The 6,402-nt window shown below is 34.3% G+C and overlaps 1 protein-coding gene across 1 annotated transcript in view; it reads right to left on the reverse strand.

Moving 5' to 3' along the window:
- LOC129756867 (5-aminolevulinate synthase, erythroid-specific, mitochondrial) overlaps window positions 1-2,792 on the reverse strand; it is a 28,799-nt gene extending 26,007 nt beyond the window's left edge. Inside the window, exon 1 of the mRNA XM_055753911.1 lies at window positions 2,618-2,792. The gene's annotated coding sequence lies outside the window, so the exon portion shown is untranslated. The remainder of the gene's footprint in view (window positions 1-2,617) is intronic.
- Window positions 2,793-6,402: the final 3,610 nt, after the last annotated feature.

The raw sequence follows: 6,402 nt of genomic DNA on the forward strand, positions 1-6,402 counted from the left end.
GGGCTATATCATTGTGCACTTTCATTAACGCTGTTTCAGTTCTATGATTAGGTCTGAAACCGGACTGGAACTCACTGAGAAAGTTATGTTCACCAATATGATCATATATTTGTTGTTTAATAAGCTTTTCAAAAACCTTAGATAAAGAGCTCAAAATGCTGATTGGTCTAAAATTGGTAATATCTGATACGTTTGATTTTTTTGGAATAGGTATAACTTTCACCCGTTTCCACAAAACGGGAAACTTCGAAGTTAAAATAATGGTGTTGAAGAGATGAGTTAATAATGGTAATAAAGAGTGCAGGAGAATTTTTATAAGTTTTATCGGAATATTATCAATGCCCACAGCATCGGAATCCACGAGTTCAATAAATAAGCAAATAAGCAAGATTATCAGCAAATAAATGACACTAGTTATTTGAAACAAATGGGCCGTTTTTTGTATTAGTTTACGAGATTGTATGAATAACCTGAAGTCTAGCAATCAACTTCTTTCGATACAGAAAAATCTTTTTCAATTTTGTCAAATTTCATATTTGTTAGTTTAAGTACTGATACACTTTTCAAGATAAGTTGTATATTGTATAAAAATATATATTCTCGGAGAAAGAATATTAGAATTTATAATTGATAAAGATGGATAGGAAAAATAGGAAAAATTTACAGATGTTGAAAAGATCGAATAAGCATTTTTGTGAGGAAAACTTATCATCGTTCATAGCTTCTCCTCGGTAGAATTTGTTGTACGATTAAATTTGAAGCAATTAATACACTTTTCGTATTGAGCCGTACATTCCAGGTCCCAACAGGTCTGTTCTTCACAATGTTCAGCTTCATTGCCAAAATGCCAACTGTTGTAACATCTAAGCACATCAACTGCTTCACAAATTTTGCATCTTCCCCATACCTCATTAACTTTGCCACGTTTTATCAATGTTGCAAACGTCTCCACATCAACTTCAATGGTAGCAATCATTGGATTATGTTTCCATTTAGCATTTTTCTCAATGTTTAACACTGAGATTTCTGCATCGATTAAACTAGGTATTCTGTTTTTTTAATGAATTAACAAAATCCAGATAATTAAAATTTTCAGTGTTTTCAAATCCTACATTTTTTAGTTTAGGCTTAGCAGGATGTTTAATGTCCATTATATATTTCTTGATGAAAAATTTCTGAGCATGTGTCATGAAACCTTGGGCTTTTTCTTTAGTCCAACGTCTGACAAACCCTTCTCCTGTTGAGTCAATGTAACGGACTTCTTTTACTCGTAAAGCTATTCATGATTTCAATTCCTTACGTGTGACTTCGATATCCGGTTCTGAAAGTGGTTTCAAACGGACAGTTTCACCCAATTTTATGAGCAAATTATTTATAACGTTGCTATCACTTTTCGCAAATTTATTTTTAATCGTCTCAATATTTCTTGGTCGGACTGACTGACTATCTTTGCTACTGCCTGTATTCTGAGCAACCGTCGATTTCGCTATATTGGAATAGGACTATTTGTAGGGAATTTGTCGTTTTCATCCAGTTTGCGTTTCTTAGAATTTGAACGTTCGACATATGTATGTGAGCTTTGGACCAACCAAATTTCATTGTATAAGTTAAGGTAGTGCCACTTCTGAACTGTTTAAATATATAATATTTACGTTTTGAAAGGAATTATCAGGTCTAAGGGATGGAGGGAAAGTCTATTATTTCTCCCATGCGAAATTGATTGAGGGAAATAATTTTACTGTCATTTTTAAATCTGATTAGGTTTCAGAGAAAACCCTTACAATTTCTTCTTTTACCTACACAAAAAAAAACCTATCCGAATAATACGTACCTAATATTTGAAAATATTATCAGCACATTGATCCATTGAAATTATATTAATCGACTCGAACATTCAAATTTTCTCTTTCTCGTTAATCACTTCTTTCATTTCATGTTCGAAGGAATTTGTCAAATCAAACGACCCATGCCAAAACGTTACGACCGAGAAACCAGATTTATCCGACTCAGACAGAACTCGTTTATCGACAAGTGGCTGGCATCAGCTCACGATTCAATTTTTTGTGATGTCAGCCAAAGCTGTGGTCGTACCTAAATGCTTAATATCAGCAAGAAAAGTGAACGTGTGGGGAGCCTGTTGCTATACCACAAGTCGTTCTGTTGAAGGTTTTTTGCCTGATGGAATGTCTCCGTTTAACTCCTAGAAGATAAGGTTTTTTTTCTTGGAAATTTAAGGTTCTTTTTTCTAATCATATCTATTTGAATAGTATGCTTTAAGTTCAAGGTTAATGTTTTGTTTAAAAGCAAACGTATACATGTTCTCTTTTAGTGAAAAGGCTGAAATATCTTGAAAATGCAATTTAATAAATTTTGTCGAACGTATGCTGTGAATATACCTAGATTCATAACACGTAATGAAAGATAATCGAACCACGACTTCTATTTGATCCCGTAACTATTAAGTAACATAATCTATGTCACTCTAAGTGCAGATGTCCTTTAGTTGCATAATCGTTTTGATTGTTCATTCATACAAACTTTCACTGGCACCATTTTCATCCACAATCGTTTTTCAAAGAATACAAAATATAGTTGGAAACTATAGTCGATAACTTACCGAATTGCAACAGCTTATTCCGAGCTGCAGTTTCACTTTCCGAGAATGGAATTCTGATGAAAAATTATTCTGAGCAAAGCACCAGCAAATGCACTCGCGAACACGGACAATATGTTAATGTCGACTTCGAACACTTCAGTGGCCACCAGACAGGAGAAGAAAACGGACTGCATGCGCGGTGTGGTCACGGGACACGAGACATTTGTTTTGATGTTTTGGATCTTTCAAAATACACGCTGAAAGTATGTTACACAGTATGAGCATGGAAATAATGCAATTCGAACTTATTTGGGGCGTGTTCGAAAATTGATTTTTTTGGTTCATGCATCAGTCGATCGATTGTTTTCGTAGATATCAAATCACTTTCAATGCTTTTGCATTCATTTGTTTATGATTTACGAACGCAAGCATCGATAAAAAAAATCACTTCGATAGAAAAAATCAATTTAAGATCACGCCGTTATTTTAATCCGAATCAGAGGCAGGAGTGTAAGATTTTTTTTTCAAAAATCAAGACTTCGCCATGTAAAATTAAGGATTTATCAGGTCACTACTAAATTGATTGAAGTAACATGTAGTTCTGCTTAGATTGCATAAATAGAGGCGTTGTACAGTTTACTGAAGTCGCTTAAAATTATGCAAATGAAGCGAGCAGAATCTTTGCTGACCTTCAATTTACATCGCAAACACCATTCAATATTTCCAATTTGACTATTCTCAGTAGTTTTGGATTTTATGTTTAAAAACAACGCTTAATATGATAAAATACTTTATTCGAAAAAAGTGTTTCATTTTTTACTCGACGCTTTTATTTTCAAGCTGGCAGGACAAGCTATAAGGCAATCCCTTTAATTTTTATATAAATAGTATACTTATAGGCTTATAGTATTTTTTCGTAATAAAACTGTTTGTTTATATTTTGTTTCATACGACGTAATGAAAGCTCACGCTAGAAATATTAATAGTCCTATTTGCCTCTGGTAGTGTTCGTGATATTATGCTGGTTGTTTTACCTACACTTTTCAGTTTTGGGACAATCAGCCTCAAAAACGACCATGTCTGTCGACCGGCTACCCGTTTTTTGTATCGAGAGTTTTTTAGGTTAATTGTCCCGTCTCATCTGTTCACGCTCAGCAAGTGTGCGTAAGAAATGTCAAAAACAACTCTATTGGAACACACACATCAAAAATTATTTCCTGTAAAATTACGCAAATATTCTGTAACAGAAAGGAGCAGGACATTTACTGTAATTTTAAAGGTCGAAAACATCATTACGTGACATTTAATTTTTAGTGTACAACTTTTTTACAGGACATTTGCTGTAAAAATAAATGAATTTTCGTTAATTTTCAAGGAAAACGATTTAAAATTACAGGTTTTGTTAATACAGGTTGATTTATTTTAAAGGTTGCAGTTATCAGTGACACGTCATAGTCAAAATTTTTTTCTAGGCAGCCTGTTTCAAGTATCTTAGTGTTCAATATGTGGGACAAAGACATTTGTTAGGAAAAACTATTAAGTAATGATTTCAAAACATATTTCTCTTAAAAATTCATACTTTTTCAAAGCTTTGAATCAGGCTTTCTTAGGCTTCTTTTTCAGAAAATTTTCACACAGGCGTTTGCTTATTTTCTATTAGCATAGGGGTACACCACATCGCAACACCAAAAAGAGTACATTGAAATTATTTCTCCAAAAGTCAGGAAAAACGATAAACAGTAGAGCTTTTCCGAATTCCAGTGTTTCTGATCTCCCGCAATATCACAGCTAAGGCTATGATCATTTAGTATCCGGGCACTTTATTTCGGTGATATCTACGTTAATAGAGCTCGGATATGCAAAACTTTAGTAGCGTTGTGTTGGTTATGAAAATGACTATCTTGCCTATTTTTGATAGATTTTTAAGCTTACGTGTGTTTGAGACAGGGTTGGCATAATTCAACGGTCAACGGTAAAATGGTCCTTCCAACTCATTTGACTGTTCCTTAACGACCAGTCAATTCGTTTGCCAGTCATTCATTCCCCAGTCATTTGAAGCTAAAATAATAACCTAGTCAAGCAATCGCATTTCAACGACCGATGACGAAAAAGAAACGCATTTATCATTAGGGGAGAGTGGGGATACTTGATCCCCTTTTCTTATTTTCACCATATATTTTTGGAAAAATTTAGCAACTCGCCGTCTTTGACATTTTCTGACAGCTTGTAACTTCAAGTTTCTATGCTCCAAAAATTAGAACGATACTTGAACCCGTTGATGAACTAGAAGCATTTTCGTGAGAGTAAAAAAATTGCGATTTTTCTGAAGTTAGGGGAGACTTGATCCCCTATTGAAGGAGACTTGATCTTTTATTCAGGAAGCCCTAATCCTTGTATAAAAATCAAATAACACCCCAAGATAGAATGTTAATTGACTATTTTGGTCATGTTTGTTTCCATTTCACAATTTATAGCAGACATAAGAAGAAAATTCTATCACTTTGTCTCAACGCTAATAACATTGCATACCTACTTAAAGGCGCTATTTTTTATAATTTAGAGAAAATTCATTATTTTTGCTCTTTTCTTCCGACAATTGTTTGATCAATATTAGTTTTTGGATAAATATTAGTAATTTCGTAATCAGCAATCACAGCGATCAATTCAGAAGAAGAATATGCCGTTTGGAAGGGGGATCAATTGTACCCAACTCTAGGGGATCAATTGTACCCATAATCAACATTTTAGAAAACTTTTTCTGAAAAAAGTTGAGAGTTTTCCTGTGCTTTGAAAATATGGCATTATGAAGTTCATTTTATGCTCGAACGATTGATACATTGGAACAAATATTGTTTTTATAATTTTCCCATTAAAGGAACATTTTAAAGTGATGAAAAAAGATCTTCAAGTTACATTTTGTGAAATTTTTCAAACAAAGTTCAATTACTCAAACAATTATTTTGATAAAAATTTTTAAACTACAAACATTGTTATTTTGCTCATTTTGGCACATTTTTCTAGAACATTTGATCTTTGTAGGACATTCCAGTTTCGAGATATAGCTAAGGAATCAAGTATCCCCAGGGATCAAGTATCCTCATTCTCCCCTATTGTTACTCCTGCCAGCAAGCCAAAGACGACCGAAGACGAAAAAGAAACGCATTTATTATTATTGTTGCTCCTGCCAGCAAGCCCGTTTTCAGTTTTTTATTGCTTTTGTTGCTCTCTGCCAGCAAGTCGTTCAATTAGTTGTACCGGCCGGCAGCAGCCGATTGAGGATGTGTAGGAGCTTCGCCAGTCGCATGACGGAGAAATGTCGATTGTTGTCGTGCTTTATCCGTCATGCGAGTAGTGAGGCTCCGTCAATTGAGTAAGGTGCCGGTCTTTCGATGAAAAAAAACTAGTCGGGTCAAGCGTGACGGGCGAAATTTACCAACCCTGGTTTGAGATATTTACGACGCAAAAAGACATGATAAAAATAATTTTGCACAAATTTGCTCCTTTTACGCATTTTGCGCCTCGAAAATTCTTCATTGTTGACTTGAAAGCTCATGAACTGTTGATCTTTTCTGATTTTTTTTTCGGATCAAATGGTTAATAAGTATAAGGAACCACTCTAGGATCAGCATGAAGTTCAAACAAAGCATCGGAGTGCAACACTTGATCTTAAATATGGTAAAAAGTCTATGGTTATAGGGGATAACTGAATGCAGACTCCTTAAATAATGCAAAAAATTCATTTACGGTAGACAAAAAGTGTTGCCTGACTAGTAGACACCAAGTAAATAACTAATAATGAGCAGTTC

This window comes from Uranotaenia lowii, chromosome 3 (genome assembly GCF_029784155.1).
Source record: "Uranotaenia lowii strain MFRU-FL chromosome 3, ASM2978415v1, whole genome shotgun sequence".
Taxonomy (NCBI): Eukaryota; Metazoa; Arthropoda; class Insecta; order Diptera; family Culicidae; genus Uranotaenia; species Uranotaenia lowii.